We start from the raw sequence: 22,829 nt of genomic DNA, 5'->3' as shown, positions 1-22,829 counted from the left end.
ACCATGGGCCAGACTCTGAACCACAGTGCAAAGGGGAGAGGGTACAAGAAACTTTCTCCTACTTTGCCCAGCCCCTATAAGGTCCAGTCACAGATGCAGTAGCAACTGTGATAAGTGTTTGACAGAGAGCAAGGACTGCTCCCTTCATGTCCTACCCATCCTAATGCAAGAGCGACAGTTAAGCAGGTGGGTCCACGGTCCTGCTTCCAGTCTTCACTGGCTTGGAGACTGAGTAGGACACACACAGGAAACTAGTTGCACCATTCTGAGGTGCACTCTCTACACACCTATCACGTGCAACAGGGAATTCAGGGTTGGATTGTGTCTTACTGGTTGCAGGGCTCTGTCCTACCCTCTACTTGAGCCAATGTAAATCTGATACAATTTGGCCCTGTAATAATATCATCATCACAACTTGGCCCTGTAATAATATTATCACCATCTTTAGCATTTAACACCAATCCTGTACAATAGAATAGTATTTACTTTTTCACTACATATATCTAGGAAACTCACACAAGTAAAGGCAAAACATTAAAACTATTCCAACCTGAAACCCCATCCTAAAGGGCAGAAAACGTTAGAGGGTGTAGCAGCAGAAAGCATCAAATTGTTCTGATAGGTTCATGGGCTGAAAACAACATGACAAGGTGAATTCATTCACTGCTAGTCTTTTCATTATTTCCTCAGCTTTATTGGTCCCTATTATGAATGTTAAAGACTCCCACACTTTATATCTTTGAATTCTCTCTCCCCCCTCACCCTCCTCACATTTTGAACATCTTCATTTTCCTACTGGGCTAATGCTAGGTATTAAGTGAGATTCCCATATCCTTTATACAAGTAAACCTGAGCTCTAGTTATATATAATATACAAAGAAAAATGGTTAAATTGATAACCTTGTTGCTCAAAAACTGAGCTCTTTTACCAGGTCTATTCTTTTCCTTACCATTTTTTTAAAATTAGGTGTGGCAAAGAATATACTGATATAGCACAAAAATGCAACCATCTTGGGTCAAACCCTCAGCCAATGGAGAGTTACATCAACTTACACCAGCTGAATATTTAGCCGTTACTTCTCTGAGCTTCGGTTCTCAGTTATACCAGTGTAAACTGTGTGTTCATACTGAGAGCAAGAAATAGGCATAGCTGGTAAAGACAGCTAAATAATGGACCAAATTCTGAGCTTTGATGCACACCTCTCTTTGAAATCAATATGTTTCTGTGCATTGTATCAAAGACAAAATTTGGTCAGAATAATAGTATAACCACAGGTAGTTAAGAGTTGAATCAGAACTGAATTTTTGCCTATCACCAATTCATTTCACCCAATACAAGCACAAAACAAAGCAATATGGTAATAATTTTCTGACACAGACCTGAGTCCACAAAGTTCAGAATTGCACTCACACCCCAACGCTCATGTGCATTTGGATTCAGTTTTCAGCTAGTTGTAGAGATAGGCTTGAGTTGGATCCATGTTTGATCTGAATTTATCCAAAGACTGAAGTGCAACTCAGGATTTAGATCTGATGTTCCAGTCCAGACCCATTACTAATTCATTTAAGAGGACCCTGTTCTTTTAGGAAATGTATCTTGGTTTGGAATGCAGAAGACACAGTTAGCAGATCTATCTTTTCATCAAGTAAACAAATAAGTTTGCTGTCAATAGTTATATTTTTAGTTCAGCAAAATCTTATGGTAGTCCAAAATATGATCTATACTATACTATGCATGTGAGCTATCTGACAGCAGTAAGTTCTTCTTGCCTTCAGCTCCACCTGTCCATTCACTCTCCCTCTAGTTATCATTTATTCTTTGTCAATGAATCACATCAGGATTTCAGTCTTAAAGTCAAAGGGAGTTTTGCCATTGACCTCAATAGGGCCAGGATTTTCCTCTAAGAGAATGAATGCTATGTTGCATCCAAATGCAACACTTTATCCTCCACTGCAGGGAGTGCTGGTTCCAGTCAAACCACTTCAGTGCACCAAAAGTACAAGTTAATTTCTTCTAGATACATTTGAGTTTAGTGCATTGAAAACAGTCTTTCAACAGGCTACACCTTTAAACAGAGGCCCATTTAAAAGTCCCCCACTATATTTCAATTTGTTCATTTGGTTTTGGATCGTTTGATAAGTAATTGCATACCCTAAATAAATCCACAGAGGCAGCCAGTATTCAAGGAGATGGTGCCCTCTGGTATATAACCAACATCAATCCCAATTCAATCGCTTATGCCATAAAATTATGAAACTCTAATCTTGTTACATTCAGCAAAATACCCCAGAAATGTTTCAGATATCCACAAAGGCTTTTGAAGAAATGGCTTATCCACGTCTTTAAAAGTGACAAACACAGATGTGTCAGGAGAAAAAGATACGAGACTGTAAATCTTAACTTGTTGGGGAATTAATTAAGGGATTCATCAATCATTACACAGCTAACACCATATATATACCGCCAAAATCCCGTCAGCTGCCACAACCTACAGCAATCTACAGGTTAAAAAACTCCAAAGTCCTTCTGTTCTGACTATTTATAAATGACTTTGTATAATCTAGCATTAAGACCTGTAATTATAAAACAGCATTAAAACAGGCCTGCATAGTTATGGATAATTATAGCTGGTACACTTTTTAAAGAAATAAAAAGCTTTTCCATTCAAACGCAGGCTTTGCCTTTTTGACAGCTCCAAGTCCACAGGATGTAGAGATGATTTAAATTGTACGTCAAAATTTTGACTGTGCAAGACTTTTCCTTTTTCCCTTATCAAGAAAGGCATTGTTGTTTTCTCACCATAACCAAGCATGACAGCGCCTGACTGTAGTCTTATAACTAGTTTCCAAATCAGCATGAAAATGCTCACCTCCTGAGTTTCTTTGCTTGCTAGAAGCTAAGTCCTTCTCATGAGCAGAGTTAAAACAGCCAAACCCCTTCCATGGATAGTAGACAAAAAGCTGCATTTTGGGGCAAGAATGGACACACAGAAAAGACTAGCAAAGTTCTCACCTTCTGCAAGAATTTAGGGGTAACAAACTAATAAGGAGACGGTGGCATGAATTTACTCTCGAAGGGCCTGATCCCTCGCTAACTGATATCAGTGAAAAGACTTTCACTGACTTCTGGAGGCTTTGGATCAGATTCTGTTCAATCTTCTAATGATAGCATGAGACCAGAGGAGAAGAGCAGAGACTGCAGTGGAATCTACAGGGGCATTTTCTTTTAGTAAATGTAGTACTCATAGAAGGTGTTCAACTGGGAGCCCTGCAGATTCTGCTTTTCCACAGAACAAGTACAGATTATTAGAGTTGGGCACCAATATAACATTATATATCTATATGTATAGATAAAGCTATTACTCAACACAAATAAGGGTGGCAGAATCCAGCATTTTGTCCCACCAGGAACTGCGCTGTTACCTCAGCTCCTTCTATACAGGTCAGTGTAGTCTGCTGGATCTGTTCACCAGCTTGGATACAAAACAGTCAGCTGTGCCCAGCTCTGTTTTAGTCTTCAAGGTAGGCTCTCTTACACAGATGCAAAAAATGTAAAAAGGTAACAAAAGTGATAGTCCTGACCTGGACTGATACTGCAGGGTCCTCTGCCCCCTACCAGTAGCTCAAGGTTCACAGCCCTCAGTCTCAGGGGGACAATAAGACCTAACTGCCTTTTGCAGCTATCAAGGGAACTGTTTGTTTGTGTGTCTGTCTGTATTTCTCTCTCACTTACAGAACTGGGTCCGCCACTTATATCTTCCAGGTGGGAATCAGAGCCACTCATTAGCTGCATCTGCTGATTCCCAAGCCTGCTGGGCTTCTCCTTAGGCCAGGGCTTGCTGCCCCCTGACTCTGCAAGCCCTTCAAGGAGCAAAGTGCCCTGCTACAACTTCTGACAGACTTCAAATAGTAACTATTTTGAATCACTTGCAGTCTGGCTTGCAATTTTTCACTGAAACAGTTCTGCAGTTAAAAAAAATTGTTAATCAATTAAAATGTGTGCACAAGAGTTAAGTGGAAAAATATGTCTCAGCTGTCACTCATACTGGGATATCATAATCTATTAATTATTACTTTCTAAGAACATATCAATCAGCCACCTTCTTCAAATGCATGCACATTACAAAAACTTTATTAAAAAAAGTTTTAAATGGTTTGAATAAGATGACTCTGTTAATGAAAACTAAACTCACCGAGGTGGAGACTGCATAACAGTCTTGCATAGAAAATTATTACAGCAGGTAAAGTAGCAACCACTACTACAGTTAATTTTGCCTAATGATTTCCAAATTTAAGCCTAGTATGTTCACTCGTTCTTCTCTTTTCCAAAACTTTCACTTTTCAGGATTGACCTTTGACTGACAGTGCTTTTTTTTTTTTAAATAGTTTAGTTGTTTCTGTGTCAGAACAAGGTGGGGAGTGGTGGGGGAAGACCCTTTCTCCATTAAAAAAAAAGGGGGGAGGCACAATTTTAATGTATAACAGCCCTACTGCCAAAACAGCAGGAAAGACAGCTGATATTTATCATATTTATTCTTTTTGAGGAGACTTGTCTCTGAGAATCCCAAGGGAACATGGTTTCAATTTGACTGCAGGTATAACTAGAAATAGTCAAAAACTTTCGATCAAAACTTTTTAATAAGTACACAAATTTTCACATGAACGTCTGCTTTACTTGACATTTTTCTATTTTTAATCGGAAAAGTGAAAAACTAATAAAAGGGAGGGATCAATGAAGAATTGAAATTTTCCATTGACAACATTGACATTATTATATATTTTGTTGTTGTTGACATTTTCCATGGGGGAAAAAAAAACATTGTCTGACTAGCTCTAGTATAACCCTTTGGGAAAAATTGCATACTGCATATGCACAGTGTATTCTGCTGACCTTGTGAAGCATACAGCTAATAAAAGACTGGCTAACCTAGTTAAGAAGTAAAATGGTTCCTGCAGCTTTGCTGAGGCTAAGAGCCCTTGCCTCAACCACTGCATCCTTTGTAAGGTGATGAAGGAGCTCTTAACAAGAGGACAAGCTCCACTCACCTACTGTGGACCTTATATAGTTCTTTATTCATCTGTAGATCTCAAAGAAAGGTATATATTATTTTAGACTTTGCCTAGCTGCAGCACAGCAATGCTAAGTGACTTGTGCAATATCACCCAGCAAACAAACATCAGCTTGAGATCTGCCAAATTTACTATACTGCAATGTCTTGTACTGTATGTCAGTTAAAAGAACTAAAAATCTAATACCATACCCAGAGTACAGAAACAGTATAGTTTCTGTAGGATTGGACCTTGCCTCTGCAGATGGGTGCACTTTAAAAGATCAAGCTTCAGAACTTGGACTTTTGCAGTGCTCTCAGCAAGAGAAGAGCCCAATAGTCAAAAGGCGTCTACAATCACAGTAAACACACTAATGTAATGGTGCCGTGTCAAACACGATGAGCATCTATCAGCACAAACTCTGAACAGCAGGATGCAGTCATTGTTGATGTTTCAAGTAAACTGAGCCTGATCACTGGCTTCTTTCATGCAAAGAGCCTCTGCTTGGATGATTTTGAATTAAATCCATAAGCTTACTTATTTTCTAGTATGTCCTCTAAATTAGCCCTTGCCTCATTTTATTTCTTTACTGTTTATACCTCTACAGCCATTTCCCTATTAATCTTTCCACTTAATGAGCATATCTTATTTTCTTCTCTTTCCTTTTTAACATTCATCCTTCTACCACAGTGGAAATTGCAGTTTTTGGTGTTTGTATTTGTTTTTCCTGTAAAGGTTTATGAACTAGTCAGCATTGGGCTATTGAATGTCACAATCCCTACAACATTAGGTAAGCGTCACTCTTTTGCCAGCTGAACTACAAATTGGGATCAGATCAAATAATTAGACAATCAAAACACTGAAACCTTTGGAGCTTTATTGTAGAAACTGCTTTTTGAAAACAATGAAAAACAATATTTCTCAGTCCACCTCCAGTTTCAGAGTGGGAAAATTGTGCTGCATTCTGGAAGGAGTCTATTCATCTTTCCACACACACACGGACATATAAATAATTTCCATTGACATTAGTGTCAAATGCAGCAAAACACTGAGTTGTTAAGTCCTCTAAAAGTTTGACAGTTATGAATGGCTTACATATTACAGAGAAATGTGAGCCTGCACAGATTCACTTTTGACTCTGCACAATTTTGGGGGCTTACCCTTGCCCCTCCATAGTAATTGCTTAATCAAACTGAAACCAAATTCTTTACCCAGCATAATATTAAACAATGGATAATGTTAGTTAGAATCAACATTAACAGCAACAATTCCCTACCACCAGAAGCCTTGATTTCAGTATGATGAGCCATTTTTTTGACTCAGAAATCTAGCAAGAGACTGCCAGCTTCCCCCACTATTCCATGCTCTCAGACCCATGAAGCCATTGCTTAATACTGTGATTTCCAAACAAACAGCTGCCCAGGTTCATGCATTAAATATTTGATCACCAAGCAACAGACACACCCCCACCATCTAAATACACACTGAAACCCTCTGATATTGAAGGTATTCTTATTTATTTTTAAAATAATAAACCTTCCCTAATCAGAGGTCCTTTATAACCAGAAATGAATTTGGAACATCAAAATACACAGAAACAATTCTGGAGTTTTATTCTACTTTGCTCTAACGTAGTTCCACATCCAAGTTCAGTATGAATAGTTTCTGCTGTATTTATGTGTAATTCTAATAAACATACAGATATAAACTACATATACAAGTCCTCCCTGAATGCATATTATACACACACTTTAACACTTTTGCACCTTAACTATAGGTTTTGCTCTGACTGTAATTATATACATCCCACCTGAAAGTGCCACTCATATCTATGACATTTACAGAAGAAATGTATATAATTACAGAGTGACACCTATATATGTAAGTGAAACGTATATTTAAACAAGGGTTAATAGTGTGTGTGTGTGCGCGCGCATGTGTATATGTGCACGCGACAGTCATGGCCTGATCCTGCGCCATTAAAATTAATGAAAAGTTTACTATTGACTTAAATGGGAATAGGATTGGGGCCTCAATGAAATCTTGTGTTTGTATTTATTAGAATTATATATTATAGGCAGAACACCACTTCAGTTAAAGTGCCTAAAGTGTTTTCATTCTAAGATGTTATTTTCAGCTCTTTAACATTTACAATTTTGTTAAACTCCTTGGACTGATACTTCCTTAGCCGAGGAGCAAATATTTTTGGAAAGATTGAGGAGAAAAATCAAGCCAATTTTGAAAATAAAATAAGTGGGGAAAATGTCATTTCCTCCCATTATGTTAAAAATACAATTTTTTTTTTGAATATAGCATCTCAGCATTTTGAAGTAAAATCTTAAAACCTATCTCCTTGCCAGATTTCAAGTCCTAGATGTGCCTTTCAGAAGTTGGTAAAAATATTGCAATTTGTGAAAGTCGTGTTTAAATAAAAAAGAAGATTTTGCTCAGACATACTGAATTTTGTAAAGCAAAAGTTTAGCATTCTTCACACATTCCACTGGTTCTGTGCACACGTGTCTCTTAAGATTATTCACAGAGAGTCATGCCTCCTTTCCTTCAATAGGGGGACTGCACATGGAATAAAACAGCGAAGTACACAGAATAAGATAAGGCTCCTGTTTCATTGACTTCACATATTGTCAAGTGCAGAATGTTCTATTGCTGTCTTGCTAAGCGTTGAACATGCTTTTATTAGATTCTCTATTTTTCTTTTTAAAAGACTTAGGCAATAACAAAAAACACAATGTGATCATCCAATGAAAGACTGCGTTGCCATGCATATGCCCCTTTGGGTCAGGTTTTACTTGCACAAGAACTTTAATTTTGTTATCTTCTGACTTCTGAGTCTCTGACATTGCAACCTTACTGTTTTCATGAATATACATACTCCCACACACATATGTAAATACATTCCAAATATGTGCATGGGCTCCCATTGACTTCAGTGGGAACCCTACATGCATTTGTGGATAGTTGTTTTGGGGTGTTTTCCTCCCTCTCTTCCTCGCTCTCTCTATAAATAAATAAAAGTTATGTATGTATATAAACGTGTATGTATGTGTATGTATCTGTGTATATAATATATATATACATATATATATATATACACACACACACACACACACACACAGAAACATGCACACACAACTGTAAAAGTACCTGCCAAGCCAAGTTTCAGCCACAAAGACAAACATTTGTAAAAGTTATAAACAGCTGAAAATGGCCCCTTAGAATGTACCTGAACTATAGGTGTTGCAGTGCTTATAATACATATATATATGTATATATATACACACACACACACACACACACACGTAAGCATACATAAAACACACACACACACAAGTATCAAAATGTGAGACATGTCTAGAGACAGTGTAACAATCCACTTGAGCACTGTGAGGAGCTTACCTTGAGCGCTGTAAGGAGTCTCTACTTCTATTTCTTTATACAACGTGTGGTACAAAGAACTAAAACACAGTTGTAAAAAGGTGTTCACTTTAAAATCTTTGGCAGTAAAAGAAAAAAAATTCTTGAGGCCAGTATCTCTCACTCCAGGAAAACTCAAAGGAAGTCTGCCATTCACTCTTCCATAGGTACTTTGTCTACCTTCATGTCTGTTGTTCAATAGCAATTCCCATAAAGCTCCACAAAGACCCAGCTGTATAAACCAATGCTGTCAAAGAACACAGTTAAGGGATGGATAAAACAGGGAGGGGTGTCTAACATGTTGACCACTGGCTGAGCTTACGAGGATAAAGGAGCCTTGATGGAGAGAAGTAATCATCCATTGCTGTTTGTTTATTTTACCTCCTCCACCACATACTGGAAGCTTTTTTGTTTTTTCCATTACCAAAACCATCCCCCCACTGAGAGGCCTTTGTGATCTAAAAGGGGCAGAGCCCCTCTTTCTTAACACTGGCAAGTTTATGTAGGCAGATTTGTTCAAACACATCTTAAAATAAACATTTGGTTCCTTCCACTGTATCGTACTGTCCACACACTGCCTTTTAAAACACTTTTTAAAATCAGCATAAGAAATACACTTGGACTAGATTATTTTTAAGAAGACTTATTAAAACAGTTTTGCATTTCAAGATACACACTGCTGTGGAAATCCAACTTAGAAGCAAGAGCTACAGTTTTCTGATAACACAAACACGCACAACACAGTATGGTAAAGAAAACCTAGCTGGTATGGCCATATCAAGCGGTATGCCAGTTTTCTTACATAGTCATTTTCATAAATAACATTTCAGTGTCTCCACTGGGGGTGCACCAATTATAATATGGGTGAATTTGAACCAGGATGTTCAGGTGTAAAATGGGCATCAGAGCTATTATGAGAAAGTGACCGCTCCCCTAGGAAGAAGATTTTAAAGTGTACTTTATGCCATGGACCTGCAGGTTCCATTGATGTGAGAGCTGAAGGTGCTAAGCACCTCTGAAAACCTGCACATCTACTAAAAAAAAAGTGTGCAGATTTGGTGTTGGGCAGAGTTCCAGAACAACAGTCCTAGGGACTGAAGTCCTTTACTTATCCATAGAAGAGGTACAGCACGGGCACCAAACAAGGAAAGTTCTCCCACAAAGCTCACCAATGTGCCTCAGCCACGCTCTGAAAATGCCACTTCTAGGGGCAGGGAGAGGGAGGATAGTCAACTCTCCAAACCCAGTCAATCCCTGGCCTCTCTACTGCACTATTAGCTGCCTCGTTTGCAATCACAGTCATTTCTGTGATGTGAATAAGTTTAAATTAGGAACTTGAGAAAGACCGTGCACTCATTTCACACAAATTACTGAACAGGCACTGAATATCACTAGTCCACTGATCAGTAACACTTCACACCATTTCTGACCCAAGATGGATTCAAACAACGTAAAAGCTGCATTTTTCTGACAGGAAACTTTTAACTAGACAGAGTACCACTTCAGAGTACACCTTTCATAATACCCTCTAGTAGAACTGTCCCTCATAGTAGACTAGACTTCAACCCATATCAATAACAATAACTTTCAATCACTAAGTTCCTTTTACTTAACGTGCTCAGTCTACCAATTAAATAAGTCTTGCCATGAAATAAACATTATAATATCCATTTTGCATGTGGATAAACAGAAGCATAGAGGCCCAATTCTGCTCTTCTACAGAAGTAACTCCCCATGGGTTTAAATGAGTGTAAATGATATCCAAAAAACACAGAGCAAATCAGGGACTCGAACCCAGGAGTCCTGATTCCCAGTTGCCCCTTTTAACCACTAACCATGCTGCTTCACTACCAGCACAAGAAATGCAGAAGTCAATAAAATAAAATATTGCTGAGATGATGTAAAGTTGGAAAGGAAAACAGCCTCCCGCCAAACCCTTCTCTGGGAAATTAATATGAAGGATGTAATGAAAGAAGGCTATTATGGCCAGATCTCAAGTCCATTCCAGTTCTCAATGATTTTGGTAGATTTTTAAAACATTGACTTCCATGGAAAGGGTAGTTTGTCATTATGTTGCCTCCTGTAGCTAGCAATCACTCTTTCACAAGCTGGAGGTAGCCAATGAGCATAACCTTGAGCTTGTTCAGCTCTTATCTTTCGTTTAAATGTATCAATACAACTATACTGGATTTTAACCTTTAAAAAAAAAATGTAAACCATATTCTGAAGTCTCCAAGATTTAGGAGCATTCCTTTGGGGACATTTTCAGCTGTGCAGCATGCTTCTAGTTCTGCAAATCTGTTTGCAAGGTGGATGAAATACAGAGATCTACAGCTGGGTTTCCCCACAGAGAATTTTAGGAAGGCAGCCTCAAGATTATAAAATTCTACCGATTAAAGAACTCATCAAATCTAGGGGGTTTTGATGTTGCTGTTCCTTCCCCACCTCCTCCCAGAAGGATAGAGATAAAAAAAAAATGCACACTGTGTGCAGACCTCCTATTACCCATCCTCCCACCCCGGTTTGGTGTGGATGTAGAATAAGGGCCACATTTTTAAAAGTATTTAGGTGTCTAAAGATGCAGATAGGAGCCTAGTGGGTTTTTCGAAAGTGTCCATGCACTTAACTCCTATTGATTTCAACGCGAGTTAGGCACCTACACACCTCTGAAAAACCCACTAGGACCCTATCTGCATCTTTAGGCACAGGCATCTAAATACCTTGACAAAACTAGACCTACTTCTCTTCTCCCTTTACACTATGTATTACAGAGCTTTTACACCTGCATAGTTATTTTCATCTTCAAAACCGTTTAGCAATATTAATGAATTATCATACAATCCCATTTTACACATGGAAAAACTAAGCAAGGGATGTAAAGTGGCTTGTCTAGCTTCAATGAGTCAAAGAGGGGATTAAGATATAGGAGATCCCCATCCTGTGCTCAGACATGACATTCTCTAAATATTATCCTTGCAAACTATATTCTTTAGCCCAACTACCTCTGTCTGCTGCTTGGTGATCAAATATTTAATGCATGCCATAAAATGAAAATATGAACTCTGCAGCAGTGCCTCTTATTGGTCATGCCCCATTACTTAAACCTGGTGGTAACATGTGCGTATATGATGGTTTTCAATTTTATTATAGTCTCTATTTGCTCACTCACTTAAGATGTTTAAAGAAGAGTTGTATGGATTATCAGACAGTCTGAAAAGTTGAGTCCAGAGCTCTTCAAACACAGTCATTTTTGTCTTGTTAGCACAAGTAAAGTAAAAGCCTTGGGCAGGTGATTTAACATCCAGTTTATCCAAAGGGACTTCTAAAGGAAAAGGCAACCTTTGTAAATTGTTTGTGATAATCTCCAAACTGATCATTAATTATCAGCTGTTAGCATTTCTTCCATCAATAGCACTGTGAGATTAATTTATGTCATATGAAATCCACAATTGTTGATGTTACAAGCTGTATAATCAACCATTTTTCAAAACAACAAAGTTACTAAAGTGGGCAGCAGCACAACTAAGTGGTTTGTGTTCAGCAATTTTTTTCCTCAACTAGTTAGAAACAATTTACCCACCAATATGAAGGAAGAATACAATCCTCTATTATTAATGTTACATTTTACATTCTGTAATATCTTCCACTTGAGGTAGTAGTTACAATTGATTTAGACCAATTGAGCTCTGCTTAATTAAATATACATCGATTTGAAAAGACAAGTAACTTTGAACTAATTTAGAGAAACCTCATTTTTCTTTTTTGGTTTGTTTGGGAGTTTTGTTTGTCCCTCCAGAACTAAATGCTTTAAATTTTTAAGTAATATAGAATTGTTGAATCAGAATATTACAGATTTGGAAGGGGATGTGAGGGGAACAGAGATTCAGGAAGAGGTCACTGGAAGTAGAATTGATTAGTGTCCCCTCCTCAAATTCATGTGGCTCAACTAGCCTGGCAAGTTCCATACAAGATATTGTTCTAACAAAAAATATAGTTAAGGACAGAAATATGATATAGTTCCCTGACAAACTTTTTTCTTATTACTCAGACACAGTCCACAGTGTGTAACTGTAAGCAGATCTCTGTACTATCCAGTGATAAAAGGGATACCTTACATTCTTACAGAGCTTGATTCAGTTCCATTAGAGTTAATGGGGATTGTCCTATTCACTTTAATGGAGTAGGACTGGGTCCACAGTGGTTTGTATCTCAAGGAACCATTTCACCCACCATGAAATGCAGCCACGGTATTCATGAAACACAAACATGGCAGCTGTTTACCTGTGCATAGCAACACTACACAACAATTTAGTGTGGAAATGAAAAATACTGTGTCCAATTGAAACTGACACGAAAATTCACACCGGCAACATGTAATCACCCTAAATGGATTTTAGCTGAGACAAAGAGAACAAAGAAATTTGAGACCCTCAAATGGAAGACGCTATAAAAAGTGCAAAGTATATGATTATACTACTCTTGCAAAAAGCTCCATAATGAATAGAATCTATATATCTAATGGACCCAGCATCACAGTATGTAGGTGAGACACCACAAGCAGTCAGAGACTGTTTTACATCCGTAAGATAGCACAACTAATAGCCCTCTAATACTGTGCCAGGCCACTGCTTCAGCTCTGGCTCAAAGGGAAGAGTAATACTAAATCAGCAGCACCAAGGTCTCACTTCCAAAGAGTGACCAGGTTTGACCCTGCTTACCGGCTTGTATAGTAAGATGACATATTATAGACAGTTAAGGAAAGCTGGCAGTTATGAGAGTCCTCATTGTAGGTATATGAAACCTTTATGATCTGTGGGTGAAGTTCATGTTCAACACAGTCTTAAAGGACGTAGTCATAATACAGCATATACACTAGTGGTGGTACACCACAACGATCCTCATTATCTCCAGTACAAACCCAGATTTCTAAAGACTTAGTACATGGCTAGAAAAATATTTGGACAGATTTTCATCTCTCTACTTATTTGTAATAAGCCCCCCTTACTCCCCATATTAAAGATAGATGCCTCAGTATGCTGGAGAGGTTGCATGTGCCAATACCAAATTCAATCATTCATTTGGCCTTATTTTCTCACTACTGAAAAAAAGTTTCATCACAGTGCATATAGGACTTAAGACCTCCAAGGAAACAAATATAATATTTAAGGAAGGAAGGAAAGAAATAATGCAGTGCATGATTCTCCCTTCTGTTACATCAGTTTTACAACAGTGTAACTCCACCAAAGCCAGTTATGTAATGGAGTGGGAAATCAGACCCACATAGGAGTAGTGAAACACTACACTTTTGGCATTTGCAAATAAATTCATATATTGGATGGGCCACAGTTAGATTCATCGCCCACATACTGAAGACTATCCCAGTGTCCTATGGCTGAACCCACCACTGGCAGTTTCACTGGCAGAAAATCAAGCTGCATCAGCAATGATACAATCAATAAAAATTATTGAAAAAGTACACTTTCATGGTCAAAGTTTCATTGGCATCTGAAATAAATGCTTAGATGGAAGGGCAGGGGATTTCTCATCAAAGCTGAATCTTTTGTGGAATCCTTTTATATTTTTAGAGATGAAAAAGCACAGTATGTTGACATATGCACAGAAAAAGATCACAAAACTCCAAAACCAAAAGCACAAGGCTCCCAAGGTAACAGACTTGTCAATATAAAAATATACTCTCTTGTCACAGGGCCTATGACCCATTAGTGATGACTACAAGAGAGTCCCATTTTTGCTCTCTGATAGATCTTTCATCTAATAGGACTATAATTGGGGGCGGGGGGAGAGAGAAAAAAATAGGATAGCTGCATTCTTCCAAATTCAAATACTTTAGGCCTAAAGTAGTAGTTCAGCAAAATTTAAAAGAATGTTCACACAAATGCTGATTCAAAGGGCAGAAAAACCTGAGATGCAATGACCTGTTAAACAATTCTGATGGAAAATACCTGAATTGGACTAATATCTTCCCCTGTGAGAGAGAGAGAGAGAGAGAGAGATAGCAAATGGCCTGTTAATCTAGAGAGAGGCAAAAATAAACACTGCCATCTTGTGCAGAAAAACCAAGGGAAGCTACGCTATTTTGCTTTAAGATGTAATTATGCTCTGAATAGTAACTCTGTAAAATGACACCATCTTACTCAACAGAGTTGCACCCTGTGTACACTGAGAGGACTATATGCTTCTTTTAAAGTTGGGAGGAGGGTCACAGGTTATTACTATTTTTACTTTTGTAAGTCTTGCAGAACTAATGACTCTCTAGGTAACAAAATTGTATTTTATTACATATCACACGACACAAAATTATTAACTAAGTTCTAATTGCAGGGTCAAATTCTGTCCACATTTGGGCTTGTGGAACCCCCATTGTCTCCACCATCTGCAAAGGAATCTGAGGGCACAGACTGAAGGCAATGGAGTTACAGGTGTCACTGAAGGCAGAATTTAATCTGCAGAATCTTTATTATTGGCCACAAACCAGGAAGAGGAAAGAAATCAGCTTGACTGTCAGATCCCAAGTTAAGTTTGCCGGGCTGGCATTTAAAGAAGGCAAATTTTTAAAAAATAAAGCATATTTTATCTGTAAATACTAAGCACATTTGATTTTGAAATTAGAGACAATAAATCTTTAACCCCATTGTGTCATTTTAATAGTCTCTTTTCAGAGTAGAACCATTCAAATATCTCCAATGCACACTTAGCATCTGAAGTCAGATTTATAATAAGCAAACAATTCAGCAATATATCATACATGATAACAACTCCCTGATCTGTAATGCACAGTATGATATTAAACCTGTGATTCCTTAGGGACTTATACACTTGCTTGATTTTAGGTACATGAGTAATCCTGATTAATTCAATTTGTGCCCTCAGCACCACCTGTACAGATATTGGAGAAAAGGGGCTTGTACGGGGTCTCTTTGAGGTCAGAATTTGGTTCTGCAGTTCTAACTTAGTTAACGTTTTTATTGATGTTTGGTGTGGAAGAGAACCCTACTCACTTGCCAGAAAGAAATAAAATGAACTCAAGTGGGATTTCTTACATGCATCAAGTCTTTGTAGAATCAGGTCCTACATAAGGGGAGGAGAGAAACTTACATAAAACATTTCAGCATGTCCAGTCTTTCAGCAATAGTCTCTAGTAATATCTAACATCTAAGGAAAGGAAAGGTTTGCTGTGTGGAATGAGGTGGGGTTAATGTAATGCAAACTGTTAAATGAAAAAGCAAAGTAATTCCAATTTGGCGCCTTCACATTTCACAGTCCAGAGACTTTTATGGGTTAAATGAAAGAAAGACGGGGGGAAGGGGGAGAGGGAAAAAAAAGAGATTTTTTTTTTTATGAACTGCTCCAAAGTGGATTGTTTATTTAATTGAATTCCACTTAATTAAGTCAAGAGAGAGTTTGAGGGGAAACCAACAAAAGGTATTTTATTAAACACAGATATTTCTTGACATGGACCTACAACAACAGCAGAAAGGGCAAAAGTACCCCCCTCTCTGTTTTTCTCTCTCCCCCTAGTCCAGAATCAAAATGTTTAGCCTTACTTCACCCTCACAGTAAGGAGTGGATTAAGCAGAACATTACTTACAGCCACATCAATTAAGGAGGGATTAATTGCAATTTTGCCTCCTGTCCCTCTAAAGATATAAATTTGTCCACCAAAATAAAACTGAATTTAGTCAATGGACAGCTGCAAATGTAAAGGCAGATTCGTGAATTATGTTCTTTATCAACTGAGTAGCACTTTCTTCTACATTTGAACCTTGGACTTCAATGGGACTACTCATGTGAGTAAATGCTCAACACTGAAGTAAGGGTTGCACAATCAAGCCTTTAACCTCTCTGTACTTCAATTTCCTCATATGTACAATAACAACACCTATTTGTCAGCGGTATTGTGCAAGTTAATTCCTTAATGTTTTGTAAAGCACCTTGAGATGCATAGAAGGCACTACACAAGTAGAGAGTATTATCATCATTACAATAAACTGAGGTATATTCCAATTACAATTTCTGGTGAATTCTCTCTAGATTTCCACTGAGGGCATCTTTTGTTTCTTGAACTACAGTCCCCTAAATAGGAGACTGAGCTATAACACTATAATGTCCTCTCTATGTGACTTGGATTTCATGGTTTAACTGCAAATTTGGAGCTAGAAATCTGACTTGTGGGAACAATCCAAAAACCTGCAAAGGATCAGTGTATTACAGTAATATCAAGTGTATTTTAGAAAAACTGCAGAACCAAAGTCAATATGTCTTGAGTTCCTGCTCACCTGTTACAAGGCTGCTAAGGAAGCCAAGTTGAAAGGAGAGGAAGAATGTTCAGGATCTACAAAGAACTTGTTATCAAGGGGTGGGACTCGGAACCCAGGCTTGTGGATTTAGTATTTCCAAGCCTGTGCTGGACCAACCACACAGCATTGTAAATGTGGGTTTACAAATTGTTGGACCTGGATCTGACAGTTGTACTAATGCATCCATACTGCACTACACAGACCTTCCTGACACAGGTCTGCAGCTTGACCTGTGTCCACGTTGCAAAATGATAGGGCTTGAACCTGAGTCACAGCAGGACTTGGGCTTTGACCCTCCCCACCCCAGCAGGGTCCTAGGATCTTGGCCCTGAGCACTTGCTGACTCAAGTCAGACAGATTTGTGTCTGGACAGAAACAGGGTTTAGGCTCAAATCTGAGTCAGATCCCAGGCTTAGTGTGCAGTATAGACATACCCTAAGAGGTCTAATTATTTTATCTCATTCTTGGTTTGATAAAATGGAAATATAGACAAAAGGGAGAGACAGAGAACAAAGAAATGAAGAGAGATGAAGCAAAAGAGGGAAGAAGAAATAGAGAAAATGCTTTATTGCGTCTATCCCACCAGTTTCCTTAGTACCCAGGGCACTCAGCAGGCCATGCCCCAAAGTCCTTATACAGGTCAAGTCAATGGGTGTTTTGCCTGTGTAAACAGTGCTGGATTTAGTCCACTACGGTTGGGGCCAGTGTAGCAATATGCAAAGTGGAGGCATTTTCCTTGGAACCGAAGACACTAGGTATCTGTTTTGGGGGAAATAACTTTAGAATTCAACATAACAGTGAAGATATTGGGTTTCAAAAGCCAAAAAGAAAATAAATTAACACACTGACTCTCAGCAAAATAATCAAGAAGGAATGAAAAATACTTTAAATAGCTAAAGAAAACCAATGTATAAGGACCAGAGCACAAATTAAGGATCCCTGTTCTCAAGTTTGTTTCCCACAGCAATCCCATGGATTATTCTATCATTGTTTCCCCCTCCCCCCCCATAAATGATGGCAGTGACCATCTCTGCAGGCGAGTCCACAAAACCACACGCAGCATCCAAACCGGAAAGCTTTTTCTTTCCTGCTGGCCCATTACTTATTTTTTTCTGAAGAAAAACTCCTCTGCAACTACCCACCACCACCCACATTCACTTCCAGAGAAGGCTAATTATGCTATGAAAGGCAAGCAGCATAAAGACGATTATAGTACACTGAGTTAAGGCAGGGCCTAGTCAAATAAACAGAACAACTTCCCCTGGGATGCCACTCTCCTTTTTCAAATGGATGATGAATCCCACAACCCATCTAGCCCTGATCCTCCTTAAAAAAATCCAAAGCAATCTTTGTATTTCCCCCCTCCCTTTTTTTTCCACTCCCCCCCCCCCCTCCAATCTAGAGGTTGCCAGCAGAGCTTCCTGTTCAGCTTGGCTGGGGGAAAAAAGAAAGCAAGCAAGAACAAAGTGTCTAATGTCATGCTGCCATCAATTATCAATTCAACATTCAGGAGAAGAGAGCATCACCAGTGCCTGTCCTCTAGGGGCAGTTTCTTTTTCCCACCACTCATCCCCCACACTACAGATTCCTTGCAGATACTCCTTAGGTTGTGAAATTCCTAAGAATATGTCATTTCTAAGAATGAAAAGTCCCTGCCTGTATTAGTACCTCCCGAAGAGTGTGAGAAGAGTGCACATCATCAGAGTATCCACAGAACTTGAACCTGTGAGGTCCCAAACATCTTCAATGTCCATCAATTTCGACAGGAACTGAATCCAGCATATCAGGCCTAAATAGTGTGTGCGTGTGTCCAGTTAGAGTTTGGCTTTGTTAGTCTGGTACCATCTATCACTATACAAGATGATACACATGTATAAATAAAATCTGACACATTCCTCTTAGTCTTAGGGATGATGTTGTGTGTTTGAACATAACAGTACTTAATGTGGCATAGTCTGTGTGATTCATCATTTAAAGGGAAAAAGAGACACCTGAGGAAATGGTTCTTGCTCATTTCACCAGATCCACATTTAGTTCTATTTAATATAATTATCCATAGACAGTATTTACTAATACTGTACTTTTTATATCTTTTGGGATGGTGTTCCCCCCCATCCACTCTTATCGTGTATAGAAATATATGTCCATTTTTGCAACTATTTCTTTCCAACAGTTTGCCATATCTGCATGTGTATATCAGTACTGAATTAACACATACCAGGCCTTTCTTTTGGCAAAAGACAAGAGAGATAAACGAGGTCTGTTAAATGAATAACTGTTAAGAGTATACTTTTTAAACACAGAAATCAATCACCCCTCATAGTAATTGACTGAGGTCATTTGCAACATCTATGCTACAGATCCTTTTAAATTTTATATGAACCATGATATAAGGATAGGCACTGCAAAGACCATGCGTGGCTTTCAACTCCATAAGATTTGTGTGACACTGTCCTATTTTTTAATGTGTACTCAAGATCCAAAGTAAAATACTCAACAACAAGAGCAAAACAGAGGAGGAAGCATGGAATAGTGTTGGTTCATAAGCTTAGTAATATATTGGTTAAATACATCTGTATTTGGGTCTTTTTCTCATACAGTCTGATAACACATATTGCTGGTGCGCTCTTGAAAATAACTCTTACTAAATAGTACAGGCTTGATTATCTGAATGTGATAAAAGACACTAAGTAAATGTGGATAAGCAGAGAGTTTTATAATTGAGGGACCTTTCAATATAATTAATAGAGACTAATTTACATGAAAGGATACATGATTTCATTTTGGATAACAAGGAGGTTCAGATAGCTAAGATTTGGGAAAATTAAGGTCATGCTGTATTGCTTTAACCCAATTGCCTTAATCAACATATCACATTAACAAAAGCCTCAAGATTTCAAAATTTCTGATGTTCAATAACCAAAAAGGAATTCAGAACTAAACAAACAAAAGGTTTCTGTGAAATGAAGGTAAACTTGGGTCCAAAATTAGTATCATATATCACAACGAGTATACTGGGAAATATGGGAACACAGACTGGTCAGATACATGACTGGGCATGCATCTTCCTATCCATTATGCTACTATGTTAAGTGTCATACCTCATAATTATGTAACGTAGAGAGAAAGAAATTATGATCTTCCTATCTATTTAGATACTTGTAACATCTCAGTCACTGTATTTGTCTTAGGGCTTGCATATGGCATAACACCCTCTCCTCAACCTAGGTTAGAATTCTGCAGTAGTGTTATCTTTTAGGTCATGCAATCTCCACTTTAAAGAACATAGTGAAAATATGCATTTACGTTCCCAAAATTAACATGGTAAAATGCATCCTATTACCAACAAAACTTTCCATAGAGCAATGTGAACATTTTTAAAAACATTCATACTAAGTCATTTATGCTGTGATGGGCCAAAATTTAACTCATGCTGCACATTTGGATTTTGCAAATGCTTCGTTTCATTCTAGACACATGAAATCATACAAAGTTACACTGAATTTTCCATGTTTCACTCCAATAACATGTTACAAATACATCATCATGTATCTTCATCATCATCATCTTTACCCCCCAATCATCCCAACAAACCAACACTACAAACCATAGTTATTACCTCATACAAAAGTACAATGTTTTGGCAATGCAGTGTGAATTCCAGAAACATCATGTTTTAAAATGTGTGGCACCTGCAATCCCTCCACCCTCCATAAAATTTGCTTTATAGATGAATACTGAGCAGGCTGCTGAATTTTTAATATTTGCTGCCCTCTTCTACCTTGTAACAGGGGTGCTGGAACAACTTTTATAGTGGGGGTGCTGATGATGGAAACCATGTATTTGGTGTTTGTTACTACTGCTTCAAGCCAGGAGGTGTGGCAACCCCCCAGCACCCCTAGTTCCACTGTCTGGTAATAATTCTGGCCCCAAAAGCCCTACCAGGATCTGGAACAGGATCATGCATCTAACTCATGCTGAGGCCACTGGGGGACATTCCAAAAAACGGAGAGGGAAGTAGTAAACGGCTGATAAAATTTCAGGTTGAATGTTTAATATCTGCTTCCACACAGCTTGTACTGTTCTAACTTGGTCACAGAAGCCTGAGCTCATCATGCCAAAAATATGCATTGTGGCCCACTTTAATATACAAATTAAAAATGATATTTACAGGGAAGGGTTCATATAGAAAATGACAGCCCTAAAGGCCCCATTTTAGGGGCCTGCTCCTGCAACAAGCTGAATTCTCCCAATTCCTATAGAATCCAATAGGAGTTGAAGCCATTCAACACCTCTTAGGATTGGTCCCTATTTCTACATGCAGCCCACGAATGTTGATTTGCAGATTTTAGCCTAAACAGTCTCAAGAAATTCATTCTTATTAACCTAGTTGTCTAAGCTATTTCAAGAGAATCCAACACCATAGGATCAGATCTATGGGGTTAACTCTATATACGAGAGAAATTACCTTATTTTTGTCCAGTTACTTATGACTATATATCCCCATAGTCTGAACTGCTTCCCAGTGAGATCCAGTATATGCAAATAGCTTTTTTTAGTCCCACATTGCATATGTCTCATCAGAACAGAGTGAAGTTGAATGCAGGGTAAGCTAAACAAACAGAACTTGACTAAACCCTGTGGACTGCTCCGTCCATGTGTCCGAGTTACTTCCAGACTCACTCCACATGTTCCCCTGGTGTCCCATCCCTACAGGGAACATGGACACTCTGACTCCAGTTCAACTGATCATGATGCATGTTTCCTATTTTTAAAACATTTTAATATAAACATTAAAACAAATAATTCAAGCCCAGATCCGCAGCCCATGTCCAGTGGTTGCTAGCTCACAGCTGAGTTAGAGTCTTGTCTTTACCCCGACTCAGCTGGTTACATAGTGTTTCATGATACAGTGTACACAAAGGGCATCAAACACATACTGAGACTAAAGCTACTCTCCTGGAATAATTTTAGTCTCACAAGATCACACTTCAAAATGCTCCATATGTCCAGTTTGGTTATTTCTCCTTTGAAAAAGCTTACAAATGCAGTATTTTAATGTAATCATATTTTATCTAAAAACAACTATCTGAAGTTCTCGGTGCCAGCAAAAGCATCAGAAAGAGCCAGTTATGACAACACTTCCATTTTATTTTCTTCCTTTTTCGTGGGCCCACTCCAATCCCCATCCTAGAGTCAATGGGAATCTTTCTACTGGCTTCAATGGGCGTTGGATAGGGCCCTGTGATTGTAAATTAATTTAGTGCTCATGAAAGGAGGCAGAAAATTACAAGCATATCCTCTGTTTATACACAAAGTAGCTAATGCAAGGACAGAATAGGTACTGCACAACAACATGCTTCCCCAGGCAGCCCTATCCCTTAATTAAAGGGACCAATTCTAGAAATAAGAGGAAAATCCATTTTCTGGGTCCCTTTGGTTCTTGGCCTCTGTGTTATGACTACCCACCAAGGTACCATATACCTTGGATGTGATCATAGAAACACTTGTTCACTGGGAACCAGACCAACACAGCCTCTCATTGCATATAAGCTGTTGGACAGCCATCGAGTAGGAACAATTTTTGGATTCTACTGTCCTGGGTGGTGGTTAAACCAGTCAAATCAGAAAGGCTCAGTTCACCTGCTACCATCCAGTCCCACACTTACCACAACCTCCCATCAGGGTTATTTCCATCTTAAAACAAAAGCAGCTATGGTACCTGTCCACATCCCAAGCAGAAATTCCAATGTATCAGCATGTCTTCCTTCAACTTAGCCTGATAAATGGGCCTATAACTGCAAATTAAGGCTATTTCAGGCACCCACTTCAGTGTTTCATACTACTATGGCATATCAAAGGATTGGGGATGGGGATAGGTTCTCGGATACCTGTCTGTAGGGACTGATAACTGAGATAAACCATTAACAACATTTTATAGCTCCAAATTCCTATGAACACTGAATTTTTGCAATAATCTGATCATTGGAAGGTGTGCATCAAATAGCTTGAGAACTTTTTTTTCCTCAT

The 22,829-nt window shown here is 38.5% G+C and overlaps 1 protein-coding gene across 38 annotated transcripts in view; it reads right to left on the bottom strand.

The window, feature by feature from the left end:
* SOX5 (SRY-box transcription factor 5) overlaps positions 1-22,829 on the bottom strand; it is an 807,001-nt gene that overhangs the window by 302,975 nt on the left and 481,197 nt on the right. Inside the window, exon 1 of one of the 38 annotated variants that reach the window (XM_065568373.1) lies at positions 8,464-8,654. The exons of 34 other annotated variants lie outside the window; for them this stretch is intronic. The gene's annotated coding sequence lies outside the window, so the exon portion shown is untranslated. Of the gene's footprint in view, positions 1-2,870; positions 2,889-3,582; positions 3,601-8,463; positions 8,655-22,829 lie in introns of those variants that run through there. 3 more of the 38 variants (XM_042848858.2, XM_065568300.1, XM_065568302.1) reach the window with 3 other exon arrangements.

Source organism: Chrysemys picta, chromosome 1 (assembly GCF_011386835.1).
Source record: "Chrysemys picta bellii isolate R12L10 chromosome 1, ASM1138683v2, whole genome shotgun sequence".
Lineage (NCBI taxonomy): Eukaryota > Metazoa > Chordata > Testudines > Emydidae > Chrysemys > Chrysemys picta.
This window is presented reverse-complemented; position numbering and strand designations above follow the sequence as displayed.